Source organism: Bactrocera oleae, chromosome 5 (genome assembly GCF_042242935.1).
Source record: "Bactrocera oleae isolate idBacOlea1 chromosome 5, idBacOlea1, whole genome shotgun sequence".
Taxonomy (NCBI): domain Eukaryota; kingdom Metazoa; phylum Arthropoda; class Insecta; order Diptera; family Tephritidae; genus Bactrocera; species Bactrocera oleae.
This window is the reverse complement of record NC_091539.1, coordinates 5,551,332-5,573,855: the sequence shown is the minus strand read 5'-3', so window position 1 is coordinate 5,573,855 and position 22,524 is coordinate 5,551,332. Positions and strand designations below refer to the sequence as shown.

At 28.2% G+C, this 22,524-nt stretch overlaps 1 protein-coding gene across 1 annotated transcript in view; it reads left to right on the top strand.

Moving 5' to 3' along the window:
• The first annotated feature begins 571 nt into the window (after positions 1 to 571).
• The window catches only part of Ca-alpha1T (Ca[2+]-channel protein alpha[[1]] subunit T), a 211,804-nt gene continuing 189,851 nt past the window's right edge, over positions 572 to 22,524 (top strand). Inside the window, exon 1 of the mRNA XM_070110658.1 lies at positions 572 to 1,327. The gene's annotated coding sequence lies outside the window, so the exon portion shown is untranslated. The remainder of the gene's footprint in view (positions 1,328 to 22,524) is intronic.

Genomic DNA, 22,524 nt, shown 5'->3' with positions numbered 1-22,524 from the left:
AAGTCACATGCTCAAAGATCCCGCCAACTAGCGCGGCAGATAAAAGTTCTTATAAAGACCGCATGAATGAAAGTTTGTTTGGAGACTATCCTTGCCAGCGGCCACCTGCATTTGGAGACTTATAGGTGCAAACTTCAAACCGAAAACACAACAGAATTTCCCTTCAATGAATAGCTCAACAGTGTAGGTATTTTCAACTCGCTTCACTGGTTGCCGACCCACCGCAATGTGCCGCTGTGCCCGCACTGCGTGTATATGTGTGTGTGTTGAGTGCGTGTGCCGAATGGTTGGCTAGCCAGTTAGTCGACGGGCGAACAGGCGCCAAAGCATGCTTCGGCGCGGCCGAGTTGCCCCTGACGAGCAGGCGAACCGGGAGAGTGCGGCTGTTCGTTATACGCTGGCTAGTGAGCTGGCAGGCATGTGAATGTTAAGTTGTATAGGTGTGCGCGTGTGTGTGTGTGTGAATGTGTTGACAGGGAAATTTTTGGAATTTTCCCTAACATTTCGGCATGCGACTGAGCAACAGCTCTCCAATGTGACTGGCCAAGACTAGTAGGCTTTCAGCCTCCGAGCGGACAGCAACACGAAATTCCTCCCTCCGAAGGGATGCGCGCGTACGGTGAAAATTAAGATTTTTTTTCTATGTGGTGTTTAGACAGACACATGTACATACATATATGCATGCAGTGTTTGAGGTGCGCACAGACATATATACATACACAAATATATATAATATAATATACGGTTTGTATATAAGCGTAAGTGTGTTCGCGCGTGTAAAATTCAGTCTATAAACTCGTGCAGTAAATACTTTGTGTACAACACAGCAAAAAAAAAAATAGATAAATATTGAAAAAAAAATTACAAATTTTGCAAATTAAATACAGTTAATATTTAAAGTGCAGTGAATGGAAAATGCGCCAGTGGCAAAAGCAAATATGAAAATTTACAAAACAAAAAATAAATTTTTACGTGCGAAAAGCCTTTCTGTAATTAGAGCGGAAATTCTGGTGGAGATAGTTGGGGTGGTGAAAAGAAAACTTTGAACCTTGTACAAAATTAAATTTTAAAAAATCATTATTTAAAAAAGTTGATATATTATAGAAATAGTGAAAAACTACATGAAAATTGTGAAAAATTAAAAAAGAAATACTAAAAAAAATACCAAAAATAAAAAATTGTTTTAAAATTTAAAATTGTATAAAAATGTCTGAGTCAAAGTTTAGCCAGTGAAGTATATGTGCTGAAGTGTTAAGATGTTTGCAAGAAAAACCTAAATTTTGTTGGCGAAGGAGCAGTGAGTTTGAGAAATATCTGCAGCAAAAAGGTAGAATATAAATAAAAGTAATAAATAAACTAATACAAATTGAGTTTAGAAAGTATTAATATAAAAATACAATATATAAAAAAAAATGTATGATCAACTTAATGCTATTGCATTAGCTAACGAGCTAAACAGCTTTCAAATCTTTGCTAAAACTGAAATTTCGAAAAAAAAAATTATTTTTTTGCATAAAATTAAAAAAAAAATCCTTTCTAAAATGAGCATAAAACTGAACATTATACAGAATGTCTTTTACAAGTTAATTTTTCCATGGAATTTCTTCAAACCTAAAAAAACAACTGATATCGCCACTTCCTTTTAAACATATGTTAAAAATTAAAAAATATGTTTCTGAAATGCAAATAATTCTGAAAATTCAAAAAAAAAGTTTTTATAAAATAAAATTTAAAGTTTGTTTAAAAGTGTTTTCTATGTAATTTTTTCAAAAAGAAAAAACAACACCACTTTTCCCAACCTTAACTTAAAATTAATAATATCTTTTTAAAACTCAAATAAATATAAAAATAAAAGAAGGACCTTTTTTAAAATATAATTTTTAGGTTTATTTAGAACATGTTGTCTTGAAAAAGATAAAGAAAATTGAGATCGCCACAACTCTTCAAATTTTTCAAACCTCAAATAAAAAACAAAACCTTTCTAAAATATATTTTTGTTTAAATGTTTCTCTGCGATTTCTTCAAAATAAGCAACATTGAAATCCACATAAGAAATTTCAAATTAAAAAAAAATTCTCTAATAAAAAACTCAGCTTTGATAAAAAAAATGCTTTTGATAAGTTTTTTCCTTTTTAATTTATAAGTATTCATAGAGAATAAATAACAAATTTCGCAAATAAAATTTCATTGAATTTTAAACAAGATAATAAAGATATATTTTTGCTATATGTTATATTTTTTTTTTCCGTCGTTTGAAAATACGTTTCTTAATAAAAAAATGTCATCGTGTAAAAATTCTTATAAATAACAAATATGTGGACTATTGAATTTTCTTAATAAGAAGTTTTCTTTTTGATTGAAACCTCTTGCAAGCAGTAGAAAAAAAACGCAAACGTCTCTGAATTTTTGCAAACCAACTTTTTTGGTTTCAAAAACGTAAAAAAGAAAAAATGTTTTATGAAATAAGCAATATATTCTTTTGAAATAAAGTACGAATATTATGATAAATTAAAAAAAAATCGCTTAACATTTTTTTTTTTATTAATTTAGATTTGGATATTTTTGTTACAACAAATAACTTTGTATTTAAGATTTTTTTCAAAAAATGTTAAAAAAGTTCTTAAAAAAATTAGAGAAAATTTCTAAGTGAAAATTTTATTGAAAGCTATTTTATTTGTATAAAAAATTCCAGAAACACACTATGAATGAACATGTGCCCATGATTTTGACCAAGTTAGGCAAGTAAGTTTCTGATTTTGAAAATATATTAAAAAAATACAACGCTAACGTAAAAAAATGGTATTTGTAAGTTCTGTGTTATTAATGATATTAATCTCATATTTCAAAATGAATTAGAAAATAGTGTATTTTTCAGCAAAAAACTCCAAAAATAACAAAATTTCAGGATTAATTAAGTTTTATTGCATTTGTGTACCGAGAGTGGCCTAGATAAAAAAAAATAAACAATTATAAAAATACGTAATGAGTGTGAAATATTGCGCAATATATATAAATAAAAAATAAACTGTAATTTGTTTCTGCGAGCTTTAAAGCGCTTATTTTAGCTATATTACAATTAAAACAAGAAAAAACTTCGTCTGCACTGAATGTATAATACCCTTCACAGGTACATTTTTTATAGCATAAAAAAATTATCTTAACTCTGATTCTGATCGGTCAATTTGAACGGTAGCTATAAGTTATAGTGCTCCGATCTGAACAATATGTTTGGAGTTTGTAGCAATGATTTGTAGAACAAGCTATGCCAAATTTCGTGAAGATATTTTTACAAATAAAAGAGTTTTCCGTACAAGGACTTGAGGATGATTGGTCCGTTTGTATGGCAGCTATATGCTATAGTAGTCCAATTGTTTCCAAGCAATTTTTTCGGCGATTATATCAATGCTTTTTGAATAAGTTATGCCAAATTTCCTGACAATAACGGAACAGTTAAAATGTTTCAGCTACATATTTGCTACAGTTGTACGATATCGACGGTTACAGCGTCTTGAAGAAGAAAAGGACGTGTGTAAATTTTCAAACTAATATCTCAAAACCTGTGGGAATAAACCGCGTATACACAGACGCACATGGCTAAATAGGCTAAGCTTGTTAGACTGATAATTTATTTATACATTTTATAGGGTCGCCGGCGTTTCTTTTTGGGTATTACAAACATTGTGGCTGCTCAGGCTATTATATAAATAAAAAAAAAATGTTATCCAAAATCAGCGAAATGAAATTTATTCTGGCAAAAGTATTATATATAATTTTTCACAATTTAAAAATAATTTAGAAAATTTGGAAATCTTTATTTTACAACCCATTCAAAAGAGTTAGTAAAAGTAAAAACAAAATAAATTCTTTTTAAAAACTTTTTTCAACAAAAATTTTGAAACTAAAACTATATATATAACTAAGAAAAAATTTATACAATAAATTTATTTAAATTTTTTGTGCCTCTGTTGATTTTTTAACAAAAGTTTTTTATAAAACTAAAAAAGCTTACTACAAAAACAAAAAAAAAAATTTTAAAATTTTTAGTTTTTCGAAATTTACATTTTATTGTACCTATCAGATATAAAAAATTGAATGCCAATTTATATTCTTATTATTCTACTATTCACAAATGTTTAATTTCATGCTTAAATTTAAAAATTTTAAAATATATTGACTACAACAAAAATTTCGTCAATTTAGATTTGTATTCCAAAGTCAATCTTCATAGCTCTGCATATACATGAACATATGGAAAGTCACATGTCTCTTCATATGCACCTAAAAACTACCTACCTACATACATATATACAAATATACATATATATGTATGTGTTTACTTACCCATCAGCTTTTTACATGAAACTCATTCTAGTTATGCTGGTAGTTGATATTAGGAAAGTTCATTTCCTCTACTTGAAGCTCAAGCACACATATGCCCTCATTTACTGATAGACACTCTAATTAAAGTGAGATTTGCACAGAATGCAGAAAGCAGAAAAGTAAAGGAAAAAAAAACGAAGTTGATTGAAGCCAAGAAGCAGTTGAGCTCTACTATTAAGATAGAGAATAAACATATATAAATGTGAAAGAAGTATAAATTAAAGTAAGTATATTTAAAAATTTAAAAAGACAGGCACTCAAGTATGTAAATAAATTTTTATATTAGATTAAATTTGTGTATTATATTTCCAGACAAAGCTTAGTTTGTAAAAAATAGTAAAACAAAATACATTTTTACTATGCAAAAAGTATAAAGCAAAATTAGTTTGGCTTCAGGGACTTGCCTAGGAGTGTTATGTTTTGATTTAGTTGGGTTTTTGTGTTTTGGTGTGAGCTGTAATGGTGTTCTATATTGACTTACTCCGCAATTATGGCGAAAATTTTACACAAAAATATTTTATACCAGGTTATACCAGTTTACATGTTAAGCATATTTGATAGATTTAGCTATTTTTCAGCTTTATGTAAAATTCTAAGCCTATTTATGCCAGTTTGAATACCTAAGAAAATATTTTAAAATTGCTAAACAATTATTTTATGCAAAAATATTGTACACTGGCAGTTTATATATACAAATTCTGGCAGTGTTTTATATAAACGAACAATGGAATTTAGCTCGCTGCTGTCGTGAATAGTAAAACTGAGTAGCGTAATGCATTGTTATATACTATACAACTATATATGTGTGTGTGTGAAAATAAAAGCGCGTATAAATAGGTAAAATGTTTTTCCACAAATTCTACTATGTACTAATTAAACTTAGAGTATACACACACATATTTGTTTAATTGTGTATTGATTTCTTTTTGCATACCTATATAGCCAATGGTAATATTTGTTTTTGTTGCTTTGCTGTCTTTGTATATACTGAAAGTAACCCACAACGAACACAAGTCCGTTTAATTTATTGTGAATGCAAAAGTAAACAAAAATCGCCAAATGATATTGAAATCAATGCGAATTGAAATGAATTCGAGTATTGTTGAAATCACCAGCTCACACAAGTGTACATACAAACAAGCACACGCATATACTATGTACCTATGTATATGCACAACTAAGTAAATGGGTACCAGTAATGTGCGCTTAAATGTATACAAATTGAATATATCCGTTGACCGGCCATAATTTTGACTTGAAGTTGGAGAACGAAATGTTTTATCAACGCCTTTCAAAATATGCAAAAAAAAAAAATGTGCACCCGATTTCAACGAATTAAATTCGAAGTCATAAATATTTTTACTAGCGAGTTTGACCTTTGAACATTTAAAAAAATTTTATTTTGTAACGTGTATTCACCTGCTAACGATTTTAGAAAAAAAATAAAAAATTGAAACAAATAAAAAAGTTTAACTTTAATTTTTGGAAATTGGTGTAAAAATTCCAACCGTCGTAAGTGAAATTCATAAAACAAATTAAGAATTAAAATTATAAAAGTTTTAGAAATTTTTAGTTGTATTAATTTAAATTTAAATTTATTTAAAATTTTTATAAACGTTCATTATATGAAAATTTTATAAAAACTTAAAAAAAAAAAAAATTTAAATGAAACTTTTTGATCAAAAAATAATTCATTCCGATTTCAGGGTTTAAACGTTGTTGAAAATTCTGCTCTTATTAATTTTAATCAATTAAAAATTTTTGCTAAACGTTCACATGATAGAAATTTTATAAAAACAATAAAAATAACGTAAAAAAAATTATATTATTATCGAAATATGTGAAAAAATTCCAACCGTAGAAAGTTTATTTAATAATGAAAACAAGTTGTAAATAATTCCGAAATTTTTGTTATTAATATTTTAAATTAATTAAAAATATTTACTAAACGCTCACTTGTTGAAAAATTTATATAACATTAAAAATTAAATAAAAATGTTTAAAATTAAAATTTTCTATATTTTTTTTAACTTCAACCGTAGAAAGTTAAAGTATAAAAAACATATGCATATTTTGATTTTTCGAAAATATTTATTCGTATTAATTTTAGTTAATTTCAATTTATTTAATTTTTATACTAAACATTCACTTGTTGAAAATTTAATAAAAGCAATAAAAATTAAATACAATTTTGTAAATAAAAAAATTTAAATTTCTAAAATATATCGAAAAATTTTATTTTAAACCCTAAATTTTCAAATCCCAAATAAAATTTTCTCGAAAAATTGTAAAAATTTTATTTTAAATTATAACCTTTCAAATATAAAATTAAGTTTTCAAATTATAAATAAAAATAATAAATCGTGTCTATACATATCCTAATCTATTCATATCTAGCTATACTAAATTGTGAAATTTTAATTTACTATTATTAGATAAATTCAAATTAAAAAAAATATAGATGTAAATAAAACATGAAAAAAAAGTTTGGTAAATAAAGTTTCTAAAAATTTTGAAAAGTATAATTTTTTAATGTAAAATTCTACATTTTGTAAAAAGAACTAAATTTTCGAAAAATAAGTTTTCTTAAAATTTTGAAAATTATAATTTTTTAATGTAAAATTCTACATTTTGTGAGAAGAAACTATTAAAAATGTATTATTCTAATCATGTCTAACGTGAACACTAAAATTGAAATTTTTTTTATTAAAATAATTCAATATATTTTAAAAATATTATAGTATTAAATCAGTGTAAACTTTAAAATGTCAAAAGTTAAAAAAACATGAAAAAACTAATTTTTGTAAAAAAAAAATTGGAAAATTTATATAAGTAAATTACCAAAAATTTTGGAAAGTATAATTTTAAAATGTAAAATTCTGAATTTTTTTGGAAAACGGTAACTGAAAATGTAAATATTCAATATGTATTGCAAAATAGTAACATTTATTTAAAAATTTAAAGAAAATTATAAATAGTTTGCAGATATTCCGGTTTAAAAGTCTGTAAAAAAATTCATAGCTAATTTCAATTTATAAATATTTCACTTTTTTTTTTTTATTGAAAATGGCTAAAAAACACCAAACTGAATTTTAAAATTATTTACTATTAATAAAAAAAAATATTTGTGTTGGAATTTTTGTAAAAGATTTTTATAATTAAAAAAAAATTATAATTTTGTTTTTAATTTTTTTTAATTTTTTATGAAAACGAAAAACTCGTTTTTAGGGCTATCATTTATTTATTCTTAATTCTTTGATATTTTTTGTTAGAGTAATTGTTTGAGTAATTGAAATTAATATAATATATATTTTAAAGAAAATTATTTTCAAATGTTTTGTAGCAAAAAAATTTTTTTTTAATTTTTCGAAGACTCTTGAAAAAGCTAAAAATATTTTAGGGAGAGACTTATTTAACCTCTAAAAATATTTTGCTTGTTCCATTTACAATTAGTGACCGTTAGATAACAAATATAATTCTAATCTTGCAAAAAAATATTTCTATATACATTTGTATAAATGTATTTAATATATACAACAGCTGAAAGAAATCGAGTATCGCAAATAAAATGCTTAATTTCAGCGGAAGTTCCAGTTTTATTTGCTGCGCGGATCTCTTGTGATGTTGAGCTTATATACAAATGTGTTCATCGTAAAAAAGCACGTGTGCTATTGCTGGAGTGAATTTTTTAACGGTGATGAAGCACTAATTGTTAGTCATAATGCACGACAAAGATATTTTTATATTTTAGGAATTTACTTAGAATATATTATGAAAGAAAACTAAAGTGCAAAATATCGCAAATATTTGTTAGCGAAAAATTCATTGCAGTTTTGATTTTTTCAATTTTACATTTGTTTATAAAACCGCTGCAAATGTATTTGTATATGCATATAAACTTGTATATGTGTAAATATATACACTGAAAATATATTCGCATGTGTTCACGAACTGTGTTTGTGTTTACAAAGTAGCAACAAATATATTTAGATAACAGCAGACAGCAAACAGCTGCCTAGTAGCACAACTATGCGGACAAACAAACGCAACTACAATAGAGTGAAATCGAAAAAAATATAAATGAAATATAAATAAATAAACAAGTGAAGTAAATCAAAGAAAACAGCAGGAAGAGCTACATATGTTGGGAAAATCGCAAAATATCTGACAGGTGCCAAAGTAATTTGCAGTGCTATACAGCCGCTGGAGAATATATAACTGTACAAAATTCTGACAGTATATATGTATTACACCTGTGTTTGTAAATTTATAAAGAATAATAATTTAAAAAATATGAAATTATTCGCCTAATTATTTATAAATGTGTTAAAAATTAAATAAGTACACTTTATATCAGTTTTTATACCAGATCAATGAAATATATTATATACTAACAAAACAGTAAAATAAAAACTGTAAATAGTTTTCTCAGCATGTTTACAACAACATTTTAAATATTTATATGACAAAAAATCATCAAATTGGTATAAAACAAATATAAGTCGAATGTCTAAGTGAATGCTAATAGCAAATGAATTTTTGAATGTTTATGCAAATTGCACAGCGTGATATTTAGTGATAAATAATATATCAGTTCAATTTACACTATATTATTATTATACCAGATATAATACCAGTACTAAATCTTCAATTTGTGTGTCGTTAAAGAACTATATTTTTTGACGTGAGCTGACTTTATTTCGATTACATTGAAAATCACAGTTCTCGGAAGTTTGCTACGAAATTTTATACCAGTTATGCTTGAAATGCAGGCAAAAATATTTATAAATAATGACAATATGCAATAAATGATAACGTTTATAATTAATAATTTTGACATTTTGTTAGCTGAATTTTAATCTATAAATAAGTAAACGTAAAAACGACTTTCTTAGCATTGGGTTTGTATTAAAAGGTTCATAAGAATATATAATAAAAATTGTGTTTATACCAGGTGTTTTTTTTTTGTAAATTTTACATATCCTTTCTCCGAAATATTATTGAGCTACAATTTATCTTGAGTCAACTTTTAAAATCACCAGAATTGTATTTGCATTCTGTAGTACTATTTGTACCAGTTCAAACCAAATTTTAGACGGTTAATAACTTTTGTTTAAATTACTATTCATCAAATTATCGTATTTAATAATACTGATATTTGCTTTCAAAGTACTATGCTGTAGACAATTTTTGTTTTCAAACGTAGCGTTTTTTACCAGACTTGTCATATTTTACATACCTTTTAGAGTCACTGGCGCCCTTTCCTACAATTATGCTTTGGAAACTTCATAAAACTAGTGCAGCATATATACTATTTTACAGTAAGTTTTATATCAATTTATTTTCACAAATTTCTAATCGAATTTGAAAATATTTTGATACTTTTAGAAATCTTTGATTTTTGGTACTGTAGAAACAGATTGATATCTGTCTTTAAGGCAGTTGTTTAGTGAAATATTATACCAGTTGCTATGAAATTTCTTTCATCACCTCAAAAAGAAAATGTTTAAACAAGTATAATTACTTTTTTTATATAATTATAGTTATTATTATAATTTATATAAGCACATTGAAAAAATATTATACCAGTTGCTATTTAGTTTCTTTCATAACCTCAAAAAGAAAATGTTTTAACAAGTATAATTACTTTTTTATACAAGTATAACTATTACTATAATTTATATCAGCTCTTTAAAAATATATTATACCAGTTACTGTACACCAAGAAATGCTGTAATAATGTCGTCGAGTTTTTGACAATTCTTTTATAACTGCCAGCGCTGCCATCAGTGACTTCCTCCACTAATTATGCCAGTTATGTTCAACTATGTAAGCTGCTTAGTATTCACTTATGAAACCTGTAGAAAGAAAGTACTTTAATACCAGTTTTTAAAGTTCGATGTTCACTCTTTAACTGACATCGCCCACTAGCAAAAGTGAATACTCAGTTAAAAAAAAATTATTGACTGAATTAACTCTGTTTGTGCATATCCTTGCGCCATCCTTGCTTTATCCTACAAGCCGAAATTAGCCTCAGGAATCTGCACTGATTCGTTTCACTGATACTGTTTGTCGAACTTTCAGACACACCAAAGCAAGCAAAACAAAACGGAAGCAAAGTAAGAAAACGAGCATAAAATCAACCGAGTTGCTAGCAGCCAACTTCAGTCAACAGCAGCGCATTTACAACTTTTCGCCAGAGTTGTTTCTACAATTTTTGTTGTTTTTTTATATCTTTTTTTATATTTTTCCAATTCATTTCTTGTTTATAGCATTTATTTATTTTCCGCTCCGCTGCCACATTGTAGTAGTGCGCTTATCCGCTAAACAACAAAAGGAACAAGTGGAAAGAGCGCAAACAGTAAATATCTACAAGAAAATATCTACACTTTAATTTCATCAAATCGTTTGTGCGCGATTGAGTTGTTTCCATTTGGCTGCCGGCAAAATGGCGCAAACGACAATGCGAGCGCTGACAGCGAACGGCGCAAGCAATAATCTGAAGAACAAGCGGCTGCAACAAGAACAACAACAACAACAAGTGATACGAGTGAGTGAGTTGTCAGCGCTGTGGATTGACATGTGAAAACATGTATGTGTATGTGTGTGTGCAAATACCAATTGCTATAAGAATTCATACACGCAGCTGTTGCAAACAGCCGCGCCTGTATGTATGTCTGCGTATGGGACTTGTACGGCAATATACGACAATAATTCGAAAAAATGCAACAAAAAAAACATCCTTTATTGGTTTTGTAAATAAAAATAAAACAAAAATGCCTTGCATATTGAAATGTTGCCAAGATTTAGACAATGCTTATGTAGCTGTTACAGCGTGGCTACGCAGACCTCTACTTTTCAATCAACTTTCAATAAAAATATTGAACGAAAATAGAAAGTAAACAAAAATAATTAAATGCAAGTGATAGCAAAAGTATTAAGCGCAACAATATTCTTAGAATGAAATTTAAATAATTTATAAAATTTTAAAATATTAAAAAAAAATTAAATAAAATTTGCGTTGTTTCAATTTAATTAAACAGAAATTCGGAAAGAATTAAAACAAGACGAAAAAAAATTGTGTAATAAAAAAACAGTATTTGGGTGAAAAAATTAATGTGAAATGCTTTGAAATTCATAAATGTCAAATGTATAAAATTTTGTTTCTTTTTCTTTGCTCGAATTTTATTTTGAATATTCAATTAAAATATATCATAATTTCAAAAAACTTCGGAATTGTGAATAAAATCTGCAGAAATTAAAGAAACAATAAAAAAAATATTTAACATAAATAGTAAAAATTGTTTAATATAATATATAATATATAAAATTATTTAATAAAAAATTATAAAATTATTTTATAAAAAAATATAAAATTATTTATAAAAAATTATATAATTTATATTTTTTATTATAAAATTTTTTGGTTAGAAAATTTATTTATTTTGGTTTGTATTATGCGAAAAAATAATAATATACATTTTTTTAAATTATTCTTTACAAAAGCTTACTCCTTACTGTAAATTTTTTGTCTAATTATTTTTTAGAATTACAGAAATTATTATGCTTGAGTAAATAGTACGAAATAGAAAAAAAATATTTTAAAAAATTCAGAAAAAATATAGTTTTTTAATACAGTACATGTTGTATAACTATAAAACTATTTATTGAAACATATAGTAGAAATTAAAATTGTTTAACTTCCTTTTTGTATAAATTGGTATTTTTTAGATTGTTTTATTTGAAAATATAATTACTTTAATTTTTTAAAATTATTTTTTTACAAATGTTTACTACTCACTGTCATATTTTTAGACTAATAATTGTTTAGAATTAAAAAAAAAATATTTTTAAGTGGAAAAATATAACAACATAGAAAAAAAAGTTAAGAACTACTTTTTTGATTATAAAGTGAATTTTTTAAATTATTTTTGCTCTTTGTTGAAATATGTATGAAAATGAAAGAAATAACTAATTTTTTTGATTTTTCTTCATCAATTAAAATTGTTCTACAATATTTCGTTTTTTGAAATTGTTTTATTTAAAAAAATAATTACTTTGCGTTGTTTTTATTAAATTTTTCTTTGCAAAATTCCTCACCGCTCTGTCATATAATTTGTTCAATTATTTTTTAGCATTAAAGAAGTTTTTATGAATTAAAAAAAAAGATACTAATATAAATAAAATTAATTAATTATTATTATTGTTAAATTATTTCCTACTTTTACTAATTCTAAGCAGTCTTTTACGAAATTTCTCTCCTCATATATTTTAACAAATTATTAAATTTTTTTTTAAATATATATATTATAATACATATATGCATTAAAAAATTTTATTTTTGTTAGTAATGTCATAACATTGTTTTATGAAATTTTTGCAAAAATCTTTGTAGAAATGCTTAAAAAAAACTTGTGGAATAGAATAGAAAATTGTGCAATTGCAGCTTAATTAACGGAAGACACAAATTTATTTTAATAAAACTTACTTAATTATGCATGATTATTATTGAATGTTAAACATTTACTTTCTTATATATTGTAAATTTTGATTAAATTTTAAAACTGGTATAACATAATGTTAGTAAATTTACTGAAAATGTTTACAAATATCTATAGGACAACTAAAACGTAAGCGTAGGATGCTTTATATCACTATCAAAACAACTGGTATAAATTCTATTTAATATTTTGTTAATCGTAAAATTTACTTTAAAAGCTAATATTATTAATGCACAAATACCTCACTCATTAATTTCACATACGTTCGTGTATTCATTGAGTCATATTTATTTTAAATTTTAATAGCTATAAAAGAAAAGCACAAACAACAACAGCAAAAAATAATGCAATCATAAAATCATCAAGCAAACTTGTTAAATAATGACGAATGCAACAAATGCGCTCATACTTATGACTGCAAACCAATCGCACAAGTACACGCACACACACTTGCAAACGTGCCGTAAAATAAAGCAATAAATACAATGGACATATCTACCACACATTTATATATGATGTGCGCAAAATGCCGAGGCGTGCAAGCTGAGAAAATTTCGCACAAAAACGCATAAAAACGCACACTTTGCACACACATTGACAGACAGCTTGCAGCGTAAATTGAAAATTAATTCATAAATACATAATAATTATGATGATGATGTTGACATATAATAAATATTTTCGCATTGTAATTGCAATATTGTTATTGCTGTTGTTGTTGTTATGAATATTATTTAAACTTTTATGTGAGATAGTAATTAAAATTGTGTATATTAATTACGTTTGGCTGGTGTGTGCTGCAAGGTGTAGCTTTAAACGGCGGAAATCAGAGGTGGCCGCGCAATTAATGCTGGTTGCGTATACGCCGTGGCCAACCCATAAATTCACATAACCCACTTTTATTATGTGTTTATTGTTAATTAAAAATTTATTTAAGTGAAATGTAATCTTCATTGTGTACTTGGGAAAAATATTTATGTTATGTGGAATAAAATATTTGTCTGAAGTGGTGTGTGTGTGTATGGTTATGTGTGTGTGTTTAATATTGATGGCCTGATGGCTAAAAGCTGCACTCGTTGGCGTTATTTATATGCGGCTGTCAATTACAAAAGTAGCACGTACTGACAGGAATAGGTCAGATGCTCATTACCACCACAATGCCATTTATGTAAATGAACATACATATGTATATACTTTTCCTAGTAAAATAATTATTAAAATACAATAAATTCGTTTGGCGTTGCCACGTGAGTTATATTTTGTATGTAATTACGGCTGCAGCGGTTTGAAATCATGCTATATTTACATAAACATTTCTAGAATAATTAGTTAAGTAATGAAATAAATTTCGCGAAAAAAATTAACGCCTATAAATAAGTTAACCAAACTTATGAGTAAATAAAGCGAAGAAAAATAGCTCTTTAAAGAAAAATATACTAAAAGCAAAGGTTTCACTTATATATTTGTTATAAATAAGTGAAGATGTAATAAACATCGTGCAAGTATTAATAAATAAGTCAAGGTGTAATAAATATGTAATAAATATAGCGCTAGTGTAAACTTTACGCTTAATCCTATACGAATTTTATAACAAAAATTATAAATATGAAAGTTAGCAACAATGCTAGTCTAATATCTACCTTAAAATGAACAATATTGACATAAAAGTTTTTATGGTAAAATCGGTCATTTTTGGGAAACTGGTATAAAATAGTAATATAGTGGCTTAAAATTATAGAAAATTTTAAAACATCTATCTATAAAACAAATAATACTAAAATATAAGCTTTTATTGGCAACTGTTACGAAACTGGTATAACATTTTAGTATCGTAAAAATACGAAAACAGTGAAAATAAAATAAACAATACCAATTTAAAAGATTTTGTGGCAAACTAGGTAGTTTTTATGAAACTGGTATAAAATTTAAGTATACTAATATTATGCAACTACCTACCATTAATATTGTTTTTAAAGTTTTCATGGCAAATTAAGAAATTTATATGTAACTGGCATACAATTTTCTTAATGAAAAACTTTCAAAACAGTGCGAATACCTTCCCAAGAAATATACAGTTCTAATTCAAAAGCTTTTATGGCAAATTTAAAAATTTATAAGAAACTGGTATAAGTTTTCGGTATCGTAAAAGTTTAGAAACAGTGCAAATTTCTGTCCTTAAGTAAACAGTACTGATTTTAAAACTGGTATGAAATTTTGGTATCGTAAAACCATTGAATTGTTGCAAATATCTATCTAAGTCTAAGAGTAAATAGTATTGATTTGAAATCTTTAATGGCAAAATAGAAAACTATCGAAAGTGAGTACATTCTAAAGCAACGAGCATTATTTACACTAAAATTAATATAATATATTACAAAACAGGTGGAAAAAATTTTATAAAACTGACATAAAAACTGTTATAGATAGTACAACTCTTAACAACATGAAATTGATTGTAAGCTGCAATAGCTACACTACCAGTTGCTGATATTTATTCTAAAGCAAACACGCGCGATTTAAAGACTGTGAAACGTAATAAAAGATTTGTGTGAAACTGGTATAAACTGTAAATTTCACAAAAAATGTGTGTATTTCAAAGCACTGATGTATGATTTTACAATGGTATAAGATGAAAATAGCTTTACAAAAACTAGTATAATTTTGCGCAAAAAATTACGAAATATTTCATTAAATTCAATATGCATATATACTTGTACAACAATATATACTTGTACATACAAGTATATATATTTATATATTATATTATGATATGAGCATTTTGAAAAATTTCAACAAAAACGATTAAGTATAAACATAAAAAAAATATTTTGTGAAATAGCTCTCTTAGTAAACAATCATTTCATTCATTCAGCTTTTTCTAAAAATACTATACATTTAAAGAAAATCTTTATTTTTATATAACACAGTTGCTCTTATTTCTGAAATTTATATTGTATATCAACAGCATTTCTTAAGAAACACTCGTCAACGTAATGTCGTTATATGCGCCTTTCACTGAGCTCGAAATAAAATTATAATTTTCCGCTTGTTTTCGATTTTTGCGGTCATTTATTATTCTTCTTCCATTTAACAGCAACAAAAATCATTTTATGGCGTTCCCAAAAATATTCCACTTATCATCTGGTTTTTCCGCAATTTTTTCCGCTGAGTCATTTGTGGCGCGTGTATGTGAGCTTACTGCAACTGCCGTTACTAAATAATACCAAGTGTGCTTTCAATATTTTTAAGACAGGTAATAAATCTGTGTGTTTTGTGGTTAAAGAGGAAAACGTGATTACTTAAGTAAAGAAAACTATAAATTGCTTGCTTTCAGTTCACTAAAAATTATGCTGGTTTATTGAAATGCTCATATGTGGGACAAAGTTGCGTGGGAACTTTTATTGGAAATGTATTTGCCATTTTAGTAAATGGTTTAGTAGTAAAATTTTTGTTATTTTCTGCGTATGAAATTTATATTTTGAATTTTTTTTTGCTTAAAATATTGGTATAAAATGGTAAAAACGTGAAATAAACTGATATACAAGTGAATTAAGGTCGAAAATTAGCGCATATTTGTTTAAAAAATTTCGATTAAAACTGGTATAAACTGATATGAAAAATTCCAACAATTATTTAAAAGCACTGCTAGCCACAAAACTTTTAAATTGCTACATTTTTTTTTCATAAATATGCCAAATGCAACAAAGATCATTCAAACAAATATTGTATATAAAAAATTGTATGGAAGCGCAATACTTTTTTAGGAACAAATGTCCAGGGCTCTAGAAATTATAAAACTAACTGTTTATTAATGAAGTTAAAGAAAATTAATATAAAAAATATTGTTAATTTGGCGTAAAACAGATTCCAATTTTAATTTAAACTATGTTAAACTAAATAATTGGTATAAAAGTAGAAAAATTGTTATTTATATTTTTATTACTTGTATTAAAACATAATGTTATAAAAAACTTAAAAAAATCTGATGGATTGAGCACACAAACTAAAATTTAGTTTTTTCAACTAGGCTTATGTTCTATTAAGAAACCTGTAAGAAAGTCTTCTGGACCGAAACAAAGTCGTTATAAAACTGAAAATAAATCATAAACTCTTGAATTAGCTGTTTTTGAATCTTGTTTTTATTTTATATCAGTTTTAAACAAATTGGTCTAAATTAATTTAGCTTATTTGGGAAACGTGTAAAGTAAAGTTGTATAAGAGCATTCAAATAGGAAATATTTGGCTTAACGAACGATGGCAACAACTTATTTTTTAAACTGGTATAAATTATTTTGGCAGTTTTTGTAAGCGTTCAATGAAAAGCATTAAAGGAGTGGATAAATAAAATATTTTTCGCTAACTAACTGTAATCAAAAACTGGTATAAAATATTTTTAGTTATCAAATTGTGTTTAATGAATGTAAACATAGCGTAAACGCTTTTATGAAAATTCGACTGATAGCACACAACATAACTAACTGTAATCAAAAACTGGTATAAACTAGTATGACTATTTATTACTTTTAAAATTATGCTAAATGCATGTAAACATAGCAGAAACGCTTTTACGAAAATTCGACAATTGAAAATTGCTACATTTAATATGTTTTTTTACAACAACAATTTGGTAAATACACAACTTCCTCTGCAGTAAATATGTTTATAAACAGTGAATGCGCACATATAGAGAAATGTTTGTATGTGCATACAAATTCACCCGGGCTAAAGGCCAACCAACGACGAGTAAAATTTCTAATCAAAATTTCCGTTTACAAAACAGCGAACAAAAAGCAGAAAAAGAAAAATTTAATTCAAAATTCTAAGCAAAAATGGAAACTGAAATTAAAATTCAGTCAAACAATTGAAAAGCAGCAATTGAGTTGAATTGATTTTTTGCACAGCAGCATTGTGCATACACCACTTGCCAACGTTCTTATCCGTTTGCACACGCACGAATTGTAGTTATTAAAGCAATAACTGCTAAAGTAACAACAACAAAGCAATTGTATTTAGCTAAGCAGAGCGCATTGAGAAAAGTAATATTTAAACACAATAACCCAATGAAGTGGAATACAGCGCAGGGAGGGTAATGGGTGGTGCGCTCAGACGGATCGGCAACTGTTGCCAAATCCAAATATTTGTGAGGTTATTAGTTTGTAGATTTATGTGTATGTTTGTATGACAGGCAGCGACATTCAATTGACTGCAGCAATCAGCGCGGCTTGTGGCTGTAACGCTTGTAAGGGAGCGGCAGGGCGTAGCGGATGTTCGTTGGGCAGCGCTGCTAACCTCCGTACTGGCATGCCAATAAAATGCAAATGCGTTGCAAATTCAATTTCCAAATTATTTCAATTGAATAATTTCAAGAATTCTGTTACTTTTTGCCAAACAAAAAATAAAAAAAATAAATAAATAAAATAAAAAGAAATTATTTTTCTTCCGAATTTCTTTGATATTTTATTAATCTATTTTAATACTGCATGTCTTCGTGTGACTGTCGTCACAGTTTGTTTATCTTTCGACGAAACCCTTCAATTTATTTTTATCGTATATTATTTTTGAATTCAATTAAATGGTTTTTGCAGCAGATGCAATCTATGGCAGCGAGACGTTGTTGTCGAGTGGGTGTTAAAAATATATTTTACCGATTACGATATCTTACAAGTGAAAAACGTCAGCAAAGACCGTAGAGAAAAATGTGGATACTCTTTTTCAAGTCATATCCAGAGAACAGAGCTGTGGAGATGGGATGTTCGAATGTGTTCTTAGTACGTCAGCTTTTTTGTTTCTTTGCCACCATTATCCTTGGTGGAAGAAATATAGCTGTCTTAGCTATACAATTGATCCGAGTTTCAGTTTAGGATTTACCAAACTATTTTTAAATTTTATTAGCTCGTCAACTTTTTCGTTTCTTTGTCACCTGTATCTTAGACACATCCATATTTTTTTAGTATTTCTGGATTAAGACTATACCATATGTGGGTATTATCTACAGTTGGTCGGAGATCTTATATGAAGTCAGAAAGATTTTGTGAACCGTTTTGACGCATTCATCTAGATCTTAAATTATTTATACAAAAAGCCCGCCTTTGCTAAGCACTGCGTTATCTAAACTTTTGGAATGCATTTTATGGACAAAAACTGGTTGATTGGAAAAGAAAGAGAAATAAGATTCGAAAAAGCATCTCATTAGAAAGTACCATGTACTCGTATGTTTATTATGGACTATAATTTGTCGCTGGTATTGCCAGATATACTCAGGCTTTTCAGATCAAACTTTACCTTAAGCTCCATAAATTTAATCTTTAAGGTCAAACTTCGTTATTCTGTATCGTCTGAATTGACCGATATCTCTGTATACATGCCTCATTCATCAATTACAAGCAAATTTTAAGCATATCTGAAGATCGCTGATATTTTCTGTCTCTTCTGTTTTAGATAAATGCTATGAATTGACCTGTGAATGAGTCGCTAAGCACTTCAGTTTATCATAGATCTCCATGTGAAATTTGCTATATTTTCTTGCCTGTTCATAAAGTGGCCGCAGTTCAAGTTAAATATATATATATAAGAGCATCTCGCGGAAGATGTCTCAACTTTGTAAGTACATTACGTCATAAGCTAATTGCATGACTGTTCAGGAGCCTTGACGTTTTATTCTTCGCAAGGATTATCAGAGTTGCCAACTCTATTACAAAATTAAATAATAAAATACCGTTAGAATGCACGCGTGCATATTCTTAACATATTCGTAAAACAAAATCCATCAACTGATTGTATTATATAATAACCGCTCACACCACTGAAGGAAGTTGCCACGCAAAGGAAACTTTTCAAAAATGTAGCAAGCAACTTTTAACCGCCAACAAAGTTTACAGGAGTTAATAAATAATTCAAATGCTTGCGATTTGCCAAAAATAAACAGCTGACATGACAAGCGCAAGGATAACGTAGCTGGCAGCAGGCAGCAAGTATAAGGATAAGCAAGTAGCAAGGTCAACAGTAAGGACACAAGTGACAGGAAAAAAATTTTGGTAGTGGAAACTGCGAAACCGTACAAGACAGGTGAGCTGAAGGAGAGCAGGGTGCATGAGTGAGGCGAAGCAAAGTCTAAGTGGGCAAGAATATGCAGTAGTGGTGAGGGTAAAATGTCCTTGAAATAGATACGCGCACTATCAGCATGCTAAACTAATTTAAGATAAGACGAAAAATTACTTTAGACAGACGAAGGAGAAAAATTAATAATAAACGAAACCGAAAATAATAATAAACTCAAGTCATAAAAAGTTGCGAATTGATTTGACCCGTCAACGATCCGCAACAATAAGATTTTTGACCGTCATTAAAATTCATAGTAAAAAATGAATTTATGAGCATAAAACTTTGAACAGACAACTGCCATCCGATTACATGGTCCGAAAGGTGGACTAATAAAATTCAACTAATAACTTGAAATATCGAAAAGCCTCATATATACCGACGCACTGTCGCCAATTAACGATATTTAATGCCACTATTGCAAGAATAGTGTTTTTGTTGATATTGTTGTTACTACTATTGATAGCTGAGTCATTAAGTTTATTGTTTGCTCTGCGGCTGTCTTTTAACTACTCGCTCGCCTCCCTCTCACGCCCAGCGTTTGCTCTCTTCTCCGCTTTGCGCTTCGAAGTGGTTTAATCTACCTTACTTCCTTCCTTTTGTTGCCTTGGTTTTAGTCCGCACAGTTGCTTGGCGCCATTTCATATTGACTTTTATTGCTATTTTGCTTTTACAGCGCTTTTGTTGAGTTTTAATTATTATCATTGTCTCCATACGCCATAATAAATAATTAAATAAGGTTAATGAAATTGTAATAAAAAGTTTGAGACAATCAGTATGGGTTGGGAGGCGTAGAGGAAGCGAATTGGGTGAGAAACCTGTCTCTGTCTGTGTTCTATTTTCTTACCGGGGATATTGTATTACAAGTTGGGTTTTAAGAGCTTTTAAGCGTGAAGCAGAACTAGATCCAAAGAATAGCTACATACCTGGAAATGTTGGACTAAGGGTAACGTTAATGAAAAACTCTCTATTCTAATGAATCTCTCTATCTATAAATCACTGAGAACTGCTGATAAATGTCGTTCGCTTTATTCCGAAACACACACTCGAGACCAGTAGAAATATTCAAAGTAATGACAAAAAAGCGGTACACTATGAGCACTTAAATCCCGATCAAAAATGAGCGCTCTTGCTTGGTCATAAATTATTATTGGAATTTCGTGAACCTTGAGCAAAAGCGCAACCCTGATAAGGTCCGAAACACAGTAGAGAGAGAGAGCGGTAAAGAGGGAGAGAGAGAAAGTGATAGAAGATAGATAGAGAAAGATGTAGCATTTAAAAAAATAATCTCTGGCTAGACAGTGTACCGGCGAACACTTTTGTTCGACTTGGGACTGGCTACCAGGTGACTAAGTTTCCTACCGGTATAGTCAAGGAACTCTGTAGACCTGAAAGGTAAAGTTATGGAATATAATGAGTTATTGCTTTGGGTCTCAAAATCGAGAAACGGTGTTTCGCGCTCCTTCGCGTCCTTATGTGATTCGATTTGTGTGATTATTAATGTTTCTGATAATTTATAAATATGTGCGATAGCGTATGTAGTTATCGATTGTATAAGCTGATCGGTGTTTCGATCTTTTTAGCGCCCTAAAAGTTGGGAGAAGTTTAAACAATCTCTCATAGAGAAACCTATGTGTGAAGTGGGGTCTAAGATTTATTCACATCGACTCTTTAAAGCCTTCTAACGTAAAACTCCCTGCTTGGCCATGCCAACAAAAAAAATTTAATAAATTGAAATTTAAATTTAAGTGAAAAGCAAAAAAATTTCACACAGTTGCATCTAACATATATAGTAGAAGTATATTTTCGAAATTTTATTACGCTTTAATCACTTTAGCATTCTGCATCTCGTAATTAAAATGCAACTCTGTGACATTTTGACTTGCCGCATTTCCACTTGATTTGCATATTTCAACTAGCTGCTCTACTTAAGTTCACTTAACCGCACACACAAACACACACTCGCTAAGCTGATGAAAAATGCCAACAGGGAGGGGAGGTTGGTACGGAGAGAAAGCGACGGAGTGAAGAATTAAGATAGGCATTAACTAGGCATATGGCATATGTGTGTCTGTATGGCAATGAAATATTTAAGGTAAAAAATGCACTCTTGAGGGAATGCCAGCTACAAAGTAAATTTAGAATTAATTTATGGAAAAGTCAGGTTAGACTCAAGTGGGGCGAAGCATGCGTTTGTGGGTCACAGTCAAGTCCAAGTGCAACTGGCTTTTTGGTGTGGTCAAATATGAGTTATTTAAGGCGCATCCGTTAGTTAGTGTCAAGGTTGCCACTTTTAATGAGTCAAAACTAATTAAATTAAATATTGACCAAAAAAATTCTAGAAAATAAATTTTGGAATGCCGCATTATTAGTTTTAAAGATTTGTTGTCTACCATATAATGGGAATCTCTAGCTTGCAGTCAACTTGAATAAGGATACGCAATCGGTAACGAGTTCTCTCTTATTCCTAGTTTTATTTTTTCCGAGGAAAGGACACTGACACTTTCTTTTGCTCTTAGCCTAAGCCGAGAAACGCCTCTAACGT